Raw genomic sequence first — 16594 nt, forward strand, 5'->3', positions numbered from 1 at the left:
TTAGGTGGGTTGAGCTTTAACTCTTTATCCTGCATCCATTTTGATAGTGCACACAGGTTGATATTGAGATTGATAGCTTATTGGTTTTGCACTTAGATACAACTGAAAGCCATCAGCGTAACTCTGGTATTTGTAGCAGAACAAAATTGATGAGACATCACTGACATACAATGAAAAGTGCATAGTATGTAATAGTGAACCCTGGAGGATTCGTGGTGCTACCTGGTTCCATCGTGCTCTGCTCTCTGTGCATAAAGTGACAGATGCCAACCTGGATGAGGGAGTGATTGAGCGAGCTCTGTGGTCAGCGGCGGCAACCTAAATACAAGCTATCGAGAGGGCGTTGGCGGTGTGTTGCTTGTGGGTGCGTCTCTGGCCTCTCTCATGATAGGCACACTTGATCCAGCGACTACTAATCGGTCTTTGGGCTTCATCTTTGCCAACCAGTATGTTGGCGCCAGCTTACTCCAGCACACTGCCAACATCCTGTCCCTAATCCATTGCATATTAAAACATTTCTATATGTCTTTCTTCCATTCACAGTGTCAAATTTGCGCCTGGTGGCAAAAATTTGGACTAATTTTTCTCCACCGTAAATTGGTTCTACATTAATGCATTAGAATATCTACCAAGTTTCCTTGTCATACAATAATTACAGCCCACACTGGACCTCCATGATTAGCTGCACTTTAATTATAACTATCTGGTATGTAGATGTAAACCTTCTTCTTCTGTGGTGGTCAATCCAAGGATTGGTTTGCAACAGCTACAATGGCAGCTTGTCTCCATTCTGTGCGTCTTTCAGCTTTTCTCTTCTTAATTCCCTCGACATCTCCCTCTATGATTGTGTTCAGGAGTCCTTTATGTCTTAATAGACGGCCTGTAAATTGCACTCTTCTTTTAACAATGAAACTCCAGAAGCTTTTCTTCTCACCTGCTCTTTCCAGAACCACTTCGTTTGTGACTTTGTCGATACATTCTATTTTTAGCATGCGTCTATAGCACCACATTTCAAAAGAATTTAGCTTCTGGTCTTCCTCTGTCCCGAGAGTCCATGTTTCACACCCATAGTATGCCACATTCCACACATATGATTTCAAAAATCTTTTCCTGATTTCAAGGCTGATGCTCTTAGATGTTAATATGTTTTCTTCTTGTTAAAAGCAGCCTTTGCTTGAGCTATTCTACTTCTCACTTCTGCCTTGCTCCTTCCATCCCTGGTAATATTACTGCCCAGATAAGTAAATTTATCAACTTTTTCAAGCAGTTCATTGCCTACATGAACTTGGACTTTCACTTGATCTTCTTTGTCGCATGCCATTACTTCTGTTTTTGCTTTATTAATTCTCATATTATATTCTTCACCCATAACATTATCCATTCTATTCAGTAGGGCTACAAGATCTTCTTCACTTTCAGCCAGGACAGCTATATCATCGGCATATCTTATCATATCTATTCGTTGGCCATGAATTACTACACCTGTCTGTGAATTTTCCCTTACTTTTTTCAGCGCCTCTTCAATGTATACGTTAAAGATAACAGGGGATAGTGCGCAACCTTGTCGGACACCTTTCCGTATCTGCACCTCTTCTTGTTTTGTCCGTCAACGGATAACTGCTGTCTCGTTCTTGTACAGGTTCCATATCATTTTTCCATCTTTATGGTCTATTCCTACTTTTTTGAGTACCTCAAACATCTTATCCCATTTAACATTATAAAGGCTTTCTCTACATCTACGAAAGCTATGTATGTTTTCAGGTTCTTATCTAGTCGTTTCTCTATTATTAGTTTTAGAGCAAATATTGCTTCTCTGGTTCCTCTATCTTTCCGGAATCCAAACTGGTCTTCGGAGAGAGTAGTTTCGACTTTTTGTTCTATGCGTTTTAAGATAATTGAGGTTAATATTTTAGAGGCGTGAGTAACTAGGCTGAGCGTCCTATAATTTTCACATCTTGTGGCTTTGCCTTCTTTAGAATGGGGATCATAATGTTTTTCTCAAAGTCTGTAGGAATTTTACCCTGCTCGTACATGTTGAAAACGAGATTATTCAACTCCTGATTCAGTTTTGCTCCTCCAGATTTCAGAAGTTCGGCTGGGATATTGTCTATACCAGGCGATTTGTTGTTTTTCAATTTTTCCAGAGCTAGTTCAAACTCTTCCTTTAATATAGGTTCACCTATGTTGTGTGCATCTACTTCTGTTTCTTCTTCCATGATGTTTTCAGACAGGTCTGCTCCGCTGTACAGTTTTCCTATATATTGTTTCCATCTTCTTGCAACTTCATCATCGTCATCCAACATATTGCCATTTTCATCCATCACAGCCCTACACTTGTTTCTTCTGTCTCCAAAGCAATGTCTCACACATTTATAGGCCTTGTCGATATTTCCCTTGCTCATGTTGTCCTCAACTGAAATACAGAGATCATCAAGGTATTTTTCTCTTGCTAGTTTTGCCTCTCTGTTGATTCTGTTTTTCAGACTCTTGTATTTCTCTTGGTCTTCCTTCTTCACATAATTTTTTAATTTCCTTCTTTCTTCCATCATATTTAGTAGGTCATTAGTGGTCCATTCCTTCCTTTTCTCTGTCCTTTCTTTTCCTATTACTTCTTCTGCTGCTTCTAAAATACCAGTTTTTATTTTTTCCCAGATGTAAATGTGCCTATGCAAAACACCAATCTTTCTTCCACCTTGCAACAAACTATCCATTAACCAGCACCTCACCCAAAACATAATAACAGTGTATCATCCATTTAAATATATTAACATATTTTTTTATTTAATCCATAATACATAGGAGTTTGCAATCGTTAAATTCTGTGTTGAGCCTACATTTTAACAGTAACATATTTCAGCTTATACTATAGTTCCAATTTAATTATGGCACTAAGTTATTGCTGTACGACATAGTTGCAATTTGCATGCACATTGACATTATAAAGCTGGAAGGTATCCACGCTTTGTTGAACAGAATACATGTGCAATCAATTAAAAATTGTAATAACAGATGCAACACATCTGCTGTTGTAGGCAGATGGTCGAAAGTCAGTGCTAGCAAATAAATAAATAAATAAATAAATATTACCTAAAACAACTCTGCATTTTCAACGGTGTAGCCTTCCTCTGACTATATTCCACCTGTCTTCTTTCCATTCAACAGCATTTTTGATGCACTTTTAACGATAGCCATGCTTTCGTCATCTCTGTCTATTTCTGTTTTTGTTTCTCTTTCATCTCATCTGCTACCCTTATCTCATTATTTCTCCTGTCTTTGGACTGTCAGCTTCATGTTCGTATCCTTTGGCACTGCTGACATGATTTCTACTAATATGCCATTAGCCCCATTAGAAAGGAACTTTATGATATTAGAACAAATGTTACAATATTAATACTCTTAATCAGTGTAATACCTAAAATCATTACGATAACTATTACTAAAATTACCATTGCTGTTATGTACAGTTCTTTTGTTATTCACAGTGCAGTGTCAGCTCTCTATTGTTGTCAACTTAGGTGTAAAAGAGGACGATTCGTGTCATTTATATGAAATACATAAATAAATTAAATAATCATATGGGTACTAAGACTGAAGACAATGCAATTTGAAAGTCTCTAAATCTAAAAAGTTTTTTTCGGCAGCCTCATACCACATAAACTGAGTGTGTGCAATGCTTGTTGCTTTCTGAAAATAATAAATAAATTATACTTGTACTTGACCACTGTAAGGGCAATGCCGACACAGTAATGCACAACTTGGCGCTATACCAGTTACATTTTAAATGATAGGGCACAGCAGTCAGTCGTCGTTTTCTTGCAGGTTTTATTCGGCAAATCTAAATTTCCGCTAGTGCCTAGCCATTATAAATGCACCATTTAATAGTATCAATGCATGTTCTAGTACGTCAGTCTGCTGTTATTTGGGCTTCTGTCACAGTTCGTTGAAGACTTGAAATTCCTATGAACACCTGCTGTACTGTGTGTTGTGGCATAGCCGTCCGCCGTGGCCGAGCGGTTCTAGGCACTTCAGTCTGGAACCGCGCTGCTGCTACGGTCGCAGATTCGAATCCTGCCTCGGGCATGGGTGTGTGTGATGTCCTTAGGTTAGTGAGGTTTAAGTAGTTTTAAGGCTAGGGGACTGATGACCTCAGATGTTAAGTCCCGTAGTGCTCAGAGCCATTGAACCATTCTTTTTTGTTGTGGCATATTTTTTTTAACTACGGACTGTTTACTGTCTAATCAGCACTTTATTCGGGTATTTCATACAGGAAGAAATTTGCTTTGTTATTTCCATGCGCTCACTGGTTAAACTCGAACAAATAAATTTTCATCATGCAAACTGTGAATAATGTTACTGTTGCTAGGCAGACCCTCCCACTTCACAGCCTTCTCACTTGACTGCAACTCAAGTCAAGTCTTCGAATGAAGCACTTTATGCTAGTACCTATTATTTTTGAGTGCTGCATATGGAGCCTGAAGATGATGTAGCGGAATGCCGAAACTAAAATAAAGTCAAAATAAAATAAGATCTCAATTACACAGCTGTTGGGGAATTTCATTAATAATTACTCAAATAGTTGGTTCATTATGGGCACCAGAAGTGTCGACGAGATGCTGTACAGCACCAGACTTGCTCCTGGTGGCCAATATTGGAACTAATGTTTTTCCAGCTTAAATTGGTTCCATATTCAGGCATTAGCATTTCTAAGAAGCTTCGCTGCTATACGATACTTACATCCCACACTGGACGTCCATGAGTAGCTGCACTTCAGTTATACTCACCCAGAATATTCTCTGGAAGCTACCACATGGCGTGTGGCGGAGGGTACGCTGTACCACTGCTAGTCATTTCTTTTCCTGTTTCGTTCACTAAGAGAGCCAGGGAATGGCTGTATGTCTCTGTATGAGCCCTGGTTATTCTTATCTTTGTGATCCTTACGCGAAATGTACGTTGGTGACAGTAGAATCGTTCTAGTCCTCTAAATTCTGTCAAGATAAAATAGTCATTCCTTCATGGATTCCCACTTGAATTCACATACGATCTCTGTAACACTTGCTTGTTGATTAAACCTAGCGGTAACAAATCTAGTAGCTCACTACTGAATCACTCGGACGTCTCCCTTTTTTTTCCCAATTGGACATGATGACAATCCCAAACACTCGATCAGCAGTTAAGCATTTATGGCGCTAGTGGTCTCCTTTACAGATGAACACACTCTCGTAAAATTCTCCGAATGAACCGTAGTGGAGTATGCGCCTTCCCTACCACCATCCTTACGTGTGTGTGTTCCCTTTCATACCGCATGGCAACGTTACGCCTAGATATTTAATCGACGTGATGTGACCCGCCAGGGTAGCCGAGAGCGCTAATGCGCTGCTTCCTGGACTCGGATAGGCGCGCCGGCCCCGGATCGAATGTGCCCTGCGGATTAACGACGAGGGCCGGTATGCCGGCCAGCCTAGATGTGGTTTTTAGGCGGTTTTCCACATCCCGCTAGGTGAACACCGGGCTGGTCCCCAAGTTCCGCCTCCGTTACACGACTCAAAGACATTTGAAGATATTCGCACTATTTCATGGATTACACTAGACGCAGACAGCTGGGGTACACTACTTCCATCCCGGAGGGTTCGGGGTGACTTCAGGAAGGGCATCCGGCCACCCTCTGCAATTAACACTGCCAGATCCGTACTAACAAAGCCGACAGCGCATTGGAGCGGGACAAGGCCCCGAGAAAGAAAGAAAGAAAGAATTTAATCGACGTGATGTGTCAAGCAGTACACTACTAATGCTATATTCGAACATTATATGCGATCATTTTTCGTACTCATTTACGTTAACTTACATTTTTCTACATTTACACCAAACTGTCCATTAAACGAACTAGATATTTTGTTTAAGTCATCTTGTATCCTCCTTCAGTCACTCAACGATGACTGCTTCCCGTACACTGCAGCATCATCAGCGAAAAAAAAAAAAATGATTCAAATGGCTCTGAGCACTATGGGACTCAACTGCTGTGGTCATCAGTCCCCTAGAACTTAGAACTACTTAAACCCAACTAACCTAAGGACAACACACACACACCCATGCCCGAGGCAGGATTCGAACCTGCAACCGCAGCAGCAGCGCGGCTCCGGACTGGAGCGCCTAGAACCGCACGGCCACCGCGGCCGGCTCAGCGAACAACCGCAGATTGCTGCTCACCTTGTCTGTTAGATCATTTATGTATACGTAGAATGAGAGTGGTCCTGTCACTTGCCTGGGGCACTCCATGTGTGTGATGAACACTCGCAGTCGAGGACAGCTTACTGGATTGTATTACTTAAGAAGTAATCAAGCCACTCACATAGTTAGGAACCACTTTCGTACACTCGTACATTCGTTAACAGTCTGCAGTGTGTAATGTCACATTACGACGCAGAGAGGTACAATACTTCAAATTCTGCGCATAAGATTAAATTAAGAGGAATGTAGAAAATAGTATCTGTACTGCCCATATTTGATTCACTTTTGTTTCGTACTCCAAGAAGGAGCCAAAAAACTCTCGCTTGTTACTTGTATGTGACGATGCGTTTTTTTTTTAAGTGTGCATCAAGTCAGCCTATTGTCAGTATTAATGATTTGTGCGACGAGAGTAAGAAAAGTCTTATTGTCTCGTGAATAAAATAGTGAAAAATATTCCAGTCTTACGAGAATTGTTTCAATCGACGTGGGATTGTAGTACCTCGCTCCACTGTCTTCGCTAAAGAAGCCGACGCCACCTTAGGAAGATATGAACGGTCAACAAAGAGAAGAACATTTATGGCGACCAATGAATTAACGTTATGGCAGAAGAACTAATTCCACGTTTAAGGTGAGAACTCTGAGTAAATCGACAACGAAGTAAAATTCCAAAATATTGTTAATCGGAAATGTACATTATATTTCAGGCAAAATTCATCAGCACTGAATTTGTCAGCATTCAAAGCCAGTCCTTACAGTCCATAAAAGCCTTTCAAAAATTCTAAAGTTAAAGTTCCATATCCATATTTTTTCTTTTCAAAAAATCAATAAATTTAATTTTTTTTATTTATTCCACCACAAGTGGGGCACCGTGTCAAAAGCTTTCTGAAAATACTTTATAGGAATATAGAATCCACCTGTTGTCGTTCATCCATAGTTCGCAGGATGTCACGTGAGAAAAGGGCAGGCTAGGTTTCGCACGAGGAATGCTTTCTAAAACACTGCTGAATCCCGAACAGAAGTTTTTCCATCTCAAAGAAATTTGTTCTGAGAATACGTTCAAGATTTCTGCAGAAAACGAGTGTTGTATGCTTTGCGCCTTGACAAGCCAAGATGACTGACAGATGAGATTTTGTATTACGGTTATGAAATGATTATAGGTATTTGACATGTGAAGAGAGGTACTGTCGTTACCAGTAAATAAGAAACCGACGTAGCGAACAGAGCATGTGAAAATCACGTCGTCTGTCCGGTCGCGTCCACCCTAATAGTGCGCAGTGATCGAACAACTCAATGTTAGGCTTGCGCGAGCATTTGTGGTTGTCACGAATGGTGAGAAGTCTTCTTGAACTACGAGTGCTCCGGCGAGGCCAATGACCGGATTAGTTATACTTTTTACCACCGTGGTCGAGAAGAATACTGTGCGCTATAAAGTGGCCTTACGGTCCCATTTACAGGTTGAGGCACCTGATAACGGCGGCTGGAGTTATCTAATCTGTCGGCCAGATCTCAAGGCGATGCTCTCAGCTGACGTACGCCGTACGCAGGCGGTGAGCGGTGAATGGCGTGGCGTCGTACAGTACTGCGGGCTCGCAGCAGCGAGTCGCCTCCCTGAGGCGCAGACGTGAACGCCGGTGCTGCCACCTGACAGAACTCCGCGGCACCTCTCACACCTCGCGTCGGCTGCTACGCGACCAGACGTGTGGCGGCAGAAGGCAGCTACTGTAGCTGTTTAATAGGTGAGTAGCGCGCACCGCCAACTTCTGCACGCCTCACACTGCTGCTGGCGCCACTTAACAGCTGCAGTGGCGTGGCGCCCTGTTTCTGGACAACAAGAAAGTCTGCGGCACAGTTGCGAGTAGTCGCAGACGGCACCAGTAAACAGACAGACCGAGATAGCGTCAAAATATGCTCCGGCATTGCTCCGCGTTTAGCGCAAGTACTCGGAAAGGGCGCTCTCTGCCACAAACTAAACGTCGAGCAATAACTGAACGTGGACGGACCACTTGTGCAACAATGCTCTTGTCTACATAAAACCTGTTACCTTCTAAATTCTCATTTCTCTTTTTCTTCATTTCTTCAAGGCCTTCATACTCAATTGGTTTCTAATGTGTTTCTACAGTTGTTGTTGTTGTTGTTGTTGTGGTCTTCAGTCCTGAGACTTGTTTGATGCAGCTCTCCATGCTACTCTATCCTGTGCAAGCTTTTTCATCTCCCAGTACCTACTGCAACCTACATCCTTCTGAATCTGCTTAGTGTATTCATTTCTTGGTTTTCCCCTACGATTTTTACCCTCCACGCTGCCCTCCAATACTAAATTGGTGATCCCTTGATGCCTCAGAACATGTCCTACCAACCGATCCCTTCTTCTGGTCAAGTTGTGCCACAAACTTCTCTTCTCCCCAATCCTATTCAATACTTCCTCATTAGTTATGTGATCTACCCATCTAATCTTCAGCATTCTTCTGTAGCACCACATTTCGAAAGCATCTATTCTCTTCTTGTCCAAACTATTTATCGTCCATGTTTCACTTCCATACATGGCTACACTCCATACGAATACTTTCAGAAATGACTTCCTGACATTTAAATCAATACTGGATGTTAACAAATTTCTCTTCTTCAGAAACGCTTTCCTTGCCATTGCCAGCCTACATTTTATATCCTCTCTACTTCGACCATCATCAGTTATTTTGCTCCCCAAATAGCAAAACTCCTTTACTACTTTAAGTGCCTCATTTCCTAATGTAATTCCCTCAGCATCACCCGACTTAATTAGACTACATTCCATTATCCTTGTTTTGCTTTTGTTGATGTTCAACTTATATCCTCCTTTCAAGACACTGTCCATTCCATTCAACTGCTGTTCCAAGTCCTTTGCTGTCTCTGACAGAATTACAATGTCATCGGCGAAACTCAAAGTTTTTATTTCTTCTCCATGAATTTTAATACCTACTCCGAATTTTTCTTTTGTTTCCTTTACTGCTTGCTCAATATATAGATTGAACAACATCGGGGACAGGCTACAATCCTGTCTTACTCCCTTCCCAACCACTGCTTCCCTTTCATGTCCCTCGACTCTTATAACTGCCATCTGGTTTCTGTACAAATTGTAAATAGCCTTTCGCTCCCTGTATTTTACCCCTGCCACCTTTAGAATTTGAAAGAGAGTATTCCAGTCAACATTGTCAAAAGCTTTCTCTAAGTCTACAAATGCTAGAAACGTAGGTTTGCCTTTCCTTAATCTTTCTTCTAAGATAAGTCGTAAGGTCAGTATTGCCTCACGTGTTCCAGTGTTTCTACGGAATCCAAACTGATCTTCCCCGAGGTTGGCTTCTACTAGTTTTTCCATTCGTCTGTAAAGAATTCGTGTTAGTATTTTGCAGCTGTGACTTATTAAGCTGATAGTTCGGTAATTTTCACATCTGTCAACACCTGCTTTCTTTGGGATTGGAATTATTATATTCTTCTTGAAGTCTGAGGGTATTTCGCCTGTTTCATACATCTTGCTCACCAGATGGTAGAGTTTTGTCAGGACTGGCTCTCCCACGGCCGTCAGTAGTTCCAAAGGAATATTGTCTACTCCGGGGTTCTTGTTTCGACTCAGGTCTTTCAGTGCTCTGTGAAACTCTTCACGCAGTATCGTATCTCCCATTTCATCTTCATCTACATCCTCTTCCATTTCCATAATATTGTCCTCAAGTACATCGCCCTTGTATAGACCCTCTACATACTCCTTCCACCTTTCTGCTTTCCCTTCTTTGCTTAGAACTAGGTTTCCATCTGAGCTCTTGATATTCATGCAAGTCGTTCTCTTATCTCCAAAGGTCTCTTTAATTTTCCTGTAGGCAGTATCTATCTTACCCCTAGTGAGACAAGCCTCTACATCCTTACATTTGTCCTCTAGCCATCCCTGCTTAGCCATTTTGCACTTCCTGTCGATCTCATTTTTGAGACGCTTGTATTCCTTTTTGCCTGCTTCATTTACTGCATTTTTATATTTTCTCCTTTCATCGATTAAATTCAATATTTCTTCTGTTACCCAAGGATTTCTATTAGCCCTCATCTTTTTACCTACTTGATCCTCTGCTGCCTTCACTACTTCATCCCTCAAAGCTACCCATTCTTCTTCTACTGTATTTATTTCCCCCATTCCTGTCAATTGCTCCCTTATGCTCTCCCTGAATCTCTGTACAACCTCTGGTTCTTTTAGTTTATCCAGGTCCCATCTCCTTAAATTCCCACCTTTTTGCAGTTTCTTCAGTTTTAATCTACAGGTCATAACCAATAGATTGTGGTCAGAGTCCACATCTGCCCCTGGAAATGTCTTACAATTTAAAACCTGGTTCCTAAATCTCTGTCTTACCATTATATAATCTATCTGATACCTTTTAGTATCTCCCGGGTTCTTCCATGTATACAACCTTCTTTCATGATTCTTAAACCAAGTGTTAGTTATGATTATGTTGTGCTCTGTGCAAAATTCTACCAGGCGGCTTCCTCTTTCATTTCTGTCCCCCAATCCATATTCACCTACTATGTTTCCCTCTCTCCCTTTTCCTACACTCGAATTCCAGTCACCCATGACTATTAAATTTTCGTCTCCCTTCACAATCTGAATAATTTCTTTTATTTCATCATACATTTCTTCAATTTCTTCGTCATCTGCAGAGCTAGTTGGCATATAAACTTGTACTACTGTAGTAGGTGTGGGCTTCGTATCTATCTTGGCCACAATAATGCGTTCACTATGCTGTTTATAGTAGCTTACCCGCATTCCTATTTTCCTATTCATTATTAAACCTACTCCTGCATTACCCCTATTTGATTTTGTGTTTATAACCCTGTAGTCACCTGACCAGAAGTCTTGTTCCTCCTGCCACCGAACTTCACTAATTCCCACTATATCTAACTTCAACCTATCCATTTCCCTTTTTAAATTTTCTAACCTACCTGCCCGATTAAGGGATCTGACATTCCACGCTCCGATCCGTAGAACGCCAGTTTTCTTTCTACTGATAACGACATCCTCTTGAGTAGTCCCCGCCCGGAGATCCGAATGGGGGACTATTTTACCTCCGGAATATTTTACCCAAGAGGACGCCATCATCATGTAATCATACAGTAAAGCTGCATGCCCTCGGGAAAAATTACGGCTGTAGTTTCCCCTTGCTTTCAGCCGTTCGCAGTACCAGCACAGCAAGGCCGTTTTGGTTATTGTTACAAGGCCAGATCAGTCAATCATCCAGACTGTTGCCCTTGCAAATACTGAAAAGGCTGCTGCCCCTCTTCAGGAACCACACGTTTGTCTGGCCTCTCAACAGATACCCCTCCGTTGTGGTTGCACCTACGGTACGGCTATCTGTATCGCTGAGGCACGCAAGCCTCCCCACCAACGGCAAGGTCCATGGTTCATGGGGGGGGGGGTATTCCTTCATTACTTCTCTGAGTGTCTTCTACCTGCTGTCCGACCTTTAAAAACTTGTTTGTTTTCCCCTCCCGCATTCAATTCTCGCATCATTATACTCAAATAACCAAAGAATATCTTCTCTTTCTAAATGGTTTCTTTTAAAGTTTCCGCCGGCCTGAGTGGCCGAGCGGTTCTAGGCGCTACAGTCTGGAACCGCGCGACCGCTACGGTCGCAGGTTCGAATCCTCCCTCGGGCATGGATGTGTGTGATGTCCTTGGGTTAGTTAGGTTTAAGTAGTTCTAAGTTCTAGGCGACTGATGAACTGAGCAGTTAGGTCCCATAGTCCTCAGAGCCATTTGAACCATTTTTAAAGTTTCCGTTTTCCCATGCATGTAAATATTAGTTCTCAGTTTCCAGGAGTCCATCGTTTTTAGAAGACTCATTTTCTATACAATTGTTCTTTACAAGAATTACTGTTTTTCCAAGTTATTGAACATTATGCATTTATTGCGTATGTGGATTGTGGTATGATTACTGTATTGTAATGCTTATTTTCAATTCGGTAAACTAACATTTCGCATTGTGATAAATTCGCCTTGTGGTACAATAGCCTTTTTCCATCTTGTCTGTCTGCAACTAAACAGAAAACTTTTCTAAATATTTTTATGAATTACTTATTGCAAATAATTCAGTTCTTTCGCCATTTACATTTGACCTTTATTTTTTTTCCAAAGTAATTATGTAGTCTCTGTTGCAAGTATTTATTTTGAAACTAACGCGTTTCGCCACTAGTGGCGCATCTTCAGAATTTCTGTAAATTAACAATAACTTAGCCGCAACTAAGTTGCTACTGACTTAAGTAAATTATAAAACAAACTTGCCTTAGACAGCGGAAACCACACTAGTCAAAACTCAAACTTTGAATGTAGCGTAACCGCAGTCGTCAAATTTAAATCCAGGTGACTTAAAAGGCAAATAAATTTGTAGCAAAATTCCTTCTAAAACAGATAACTAGTACAAAGACTTTACGTATCTACGGACATGAAGAACCTAACCAGGAACTGTTAGACAGTCACACTCACCAAATCTTGGAGAAAACCGGTTGTGGTTACGGTTACGGTGAACGGGCGTAACGCACAATAGTCGACAATAACTGCGACGGGCAGCGTGTTGGCTGCGACAGCGGCCGCGTGCTGACCTAACACAAACGATATGCTGATTGTATGCGTCAAGCGGGTGGCGCTAGTTGTGCTTGGTATGTGGCCATCATTTACGTATTGATGGATAATTAAAAACAATGGTACAAGATAGTGCCGGAAGTACACAGATTAAATAAATTAATAGTTCATACATAATACATTAAAAGTTGTTAAGACATATATGAAGTTGAAAATCAAAAGAGTAAACACAATGTCATAGTGGCGAGTGACAGACGGAAATCCTGTTGATGGTTATTTAGCCATAGAGGAACCACCTAGTGACATTTTTGTAAAGCTGTCTTCAAAGTGTGATAAAAAAAGTTATTCTTAAAGTTGCACATTGAGACTTAAATCTTCCGAATACTTCAAAAATTTGGTTTTTTCAAATTCCTCTAGTAGTATTAGCTCTTTACCCTTAGTTGCCACGTGTAGGATTTGAAAAGAATCTGTTGTTGGTTCATCATGCCCGATAACCCTTAGAGCTCCGCAAACAAACAACTGTTTCCCGCAGTGCCCCTCATAGTAGGTAAATGCTCACGAAGACGCTTTCCAACCCCGCGTCCCGTTTGTCCGACGTATGCACGAGAGCATTAGGCACATGTTAGTTTGTAGACCTCGGAATTAGCAACGCGATATCTACCAGGTAGTTTGTCATGGATAAGTTGATACTGAATCCGATACCGGGTGAAATAAGAGATTCTAACACATCTTCTTAGGCAGATCTAGAAGTCTGTATGTAACGTTACCCACAAGTGGAATGGTGATGAAAGTACACTCAGACGTATTAGAAGAAAGGTGGAGAACATTATTCACACTGGCTAATTTCGAGTGGCGCTTCCTATCTACAAGACTGGGGCTATAACTCTTAGAGTATTCGATGTATTTCAGATTATCGATTTCAAGTTTTAAAGATTCGTGACTCGGCTGAGTACTAGTAGCTCGATCAACCATGGACAAAAAGAAACTGCGTTTATGAGCTACTGTGTGACGCGAGATTGCACTGATAACAGCATCACTTTTTGTAGGTCGGAGAAAAATGTCGTTTTTAATGCGCCCTTCCATTAATTGAAGTTTTAAATCCCAATACTTCAATGACAGATTTGATGCCATTAGTTGGCACGTTAAAGTTAGTTAAGGGGGAAAGCCACAAAATTCGTCCACGACAGTACTTGCATCTTCACCCGGACCGTTAAAAATGATAGAAATATCATCGACATATCTACAGTAGTACAATATTTCTGCTTAAAATAACTGCATTCTTAACTGTTGATGAATATGTCTGCTTGATGACCCGCTAAACAACTGCCCATGGCTAACCCATCTTTTTGCATACATACGCAGTTGTTAAAAGAGAAGTAGTTACAGGAAGTGGAGACACTAAGGAGAGCTATTAGCTAATCATTTTCATGCTGTGCAAGGGAACTTTTCTTAGCTAAAATCTGAAAAGTGTGTTATTGTTGCTGAACCAGTCCGTAAATAAAATAGAGAAGCATATTTTGACCAATATCTGACTATTGTTCATAAAAAAATTTGGTTTTGCACAGAAATTCTTAAATCTACTTTTGTTGGCTCCCTTCTTCAAGAAATTGACTTGCAATTCAGGATTTGTAAAAGTTTAAGGAAGTATAGCGAAATTATCAACAAGTGAGATTCAGTTTACTTTAAGAACTTCCTTCTTTTTCACCGAAATTACACGTAAAAATGAAATGAGCGTATGGCATCATTGACGGGGAGGCCCCATTCAGGGAAGTTCGGCCGCCACCGGTAAACTTTAATGTTGGGAGAATTTTCCATTTGAGCTTCCTAACATTTTCTCTAGAATGCCACTGAAGGGTAGGGGAAATGAATCATCACCTTACCTTTTTCTTGTATTTGTTTGTAAGGGTTTTGATATTTCGGCCATAGGGTGGTCTGAAGCTTTGGTTGTACCTGTAAATGATCCATGTATTAAGCGGACTGCCTTTGTTAAAATGGACTGAAGTTATGAACATGTTATTGAAATTCAGTAGTCTGTGACGAATTGCTTCACACAAGGTGTGTAAATTCTAAACCGAACTGACGTTCATCCAACTGTCAAGTCTGTTCTATTCAGCAAACATTTCGAGTCTACAGTATTAGCAAGTCGAAAACGGAATACGACATTTTGTTTCTCACTTTTCTTACGGATGAATCAATTATTGTCACTTTCCATTGTTCTAGGATCTCATCTGTATTACATGTTTCTTCACAGATTATTTGTAGATACTTTCTAACTTTTGTTGGTACCTTATTAAAAGTTCAGAACTTCTGTACACTATGTAATAGTATTATTATTTTTTAGTATTTTAATTACTTCCTTATTTCATCATTGCTGGTTGGCAGATTTTCCATAATTTCCGTATGTAAATTATAACTTACGTTTTTTATGGGTGGGTAAAAAGCAGCTCAAAGTACTTGGCAAGTATTTCATAATTCTTAGCACTCTTTAAGCTAGTTCCACTACTTTCATCTCTACAGCAAATGCCTGGAAACTGTAGAACTGTCGCATAGTTTTCGTATCCAAGAGGGTTTCACAAGAATAACGTTGTTGTTCTTTCAGACCGTCCCATTTAAGTTACCCAGGCAGGCCTGTTACACTTTCATACATGCTATAGCGACCTGTCACTCTCCTGGAAGCGGATTTCCATATTCGTTCGGTGTCGACCGTAACGCCTACTGGAAAAGGACCCCGAACACTGGAAGTCTTGCTTGCGATCCTTTACAGCTGCACTACATTTCCCTAGAACCCTTCCGAAAAATCTGGGTCTTCCTTTTGCATTCCCCTTCCTCTGATTCTATGTGTTTTCGACCTAATTCTTGTTGTCTCGCAATATTTATCCTAGAGATTTAAAGAATGTGACAGCCTCCAGAAGCTTGATGCTGACGTTGTAACCTGAGACTAGTGCGTTCTTGTGGGAATCACTTTGCATTTCTTGACATTAAACACAACAGTGATTCATTTCAAAAGCTTAATTACTGCCTAAGTGGTTTTCTATGTCCTCAGAATTAGCCTGCGAACCATGTATTAAGGGCAACGGGCAAATTCCTTATTCCTAGATTTCCGAAAAGCATTTGACTGGGTGCCACACTGCAGACTGTTAAAGAAGGTATGGGCGTAGAGAGTAGATTTCCAGATATGTGAGTGGCTTGAAGACTTCGTAAGTAATACACTACGCAACAGAATTAAAGGGTCACTTTTTCGAAACCCCTTTAATTCCCGCCTCCTGCAACGCTTAAGTTTGAAAGTTGGTTCAAAGATGCGTACAGCTCTGTAACGGTGCAAAAGCGTGCCGCCGCGTGACGTCACCCTTGGTCCCGGCGACGCTTCAAACAGCAAGCTGTCGACACATGTGAAAAAAAGGCCAGGACTCAAAAGTTCATGTGACGTGTAAAGTGGGTTAATGATGTCACATTTGAACCAAACTTCACCGCAGTTCCGCCCAACGTCACGCTGGACGTGAGAATGCTGTCACAGCCCCTCTTAGCCAAAATTCACCTCTTCTTTTGACGGCTCTGCAATGGAGGTTAGAACCGCAACAGCCAGCATGAGTGGCCGAGGAAAACACTCCGGACACAGCGCCGTTCAGAAGTGGCACGAAGGGGCCTCAGAGGGTGACACAAAGGGTTCCAAGGAAACCACCTGTTTGCAAGCGGCTTTTGTTCGTACACATTTCGCGGTCGCAACGACAGTTAGCATTGCAATGAGGAGCAAGAAGACATTCGTCACAACGTTTGGCACTGCTG

The 16594-nt window shown here is 41.3% G+C and overlaps 2 protein-coding genes across 2 annotated transcripts in view; one reads left to right on the plus strand and one right to left on the minus strand.

Moving 5' to 3' along the window:
• Positions 1 to 12800, minus strand: part of LOC126456474 (serpin B6-like) — a 168257-nt gene extending 155457 nt beyond the window's left edge. The window contains exon 1 of the mRNA XM_050092225.1: positions 12716 to 12800. The gene's annotated coding sequence lies outside the window, so the exon portion shown is untranslated. The remainder of the gene's footprint in view (positions 1 to 12715) is intronic.
• Positions 7837 to 16594, plus strand: part of LOC126456475 (uncharacterized) — a 341682-nt gene continuing 332924 nt past the window's right edge. Inside the window, exon 1 of the mRNA XM_050092226.1 lies at positions 7837 to 7961. The gene's annotated coding sequence lies outside the window, so the exon portion shown is untranslated. The remainder of the gene's footprint in view (positions 7962 to 16594) is intronic.

This window comes from Schistocerca serialis, chromosome 2, assembly GCF_023864345.2.
Source record: "Schistocerca serialis cubense isolate TAMUIC-IGC-003099 chromosome 2, iqSchSeri2.2, whole genome shotgun sequence".
Classification (NCBI taxonomy): Eukaryota; Metazoa; Arthropoda; class Insecta; order Orthoptera; family Acrididae; genus Schistocerca; species Schistocerca serialis.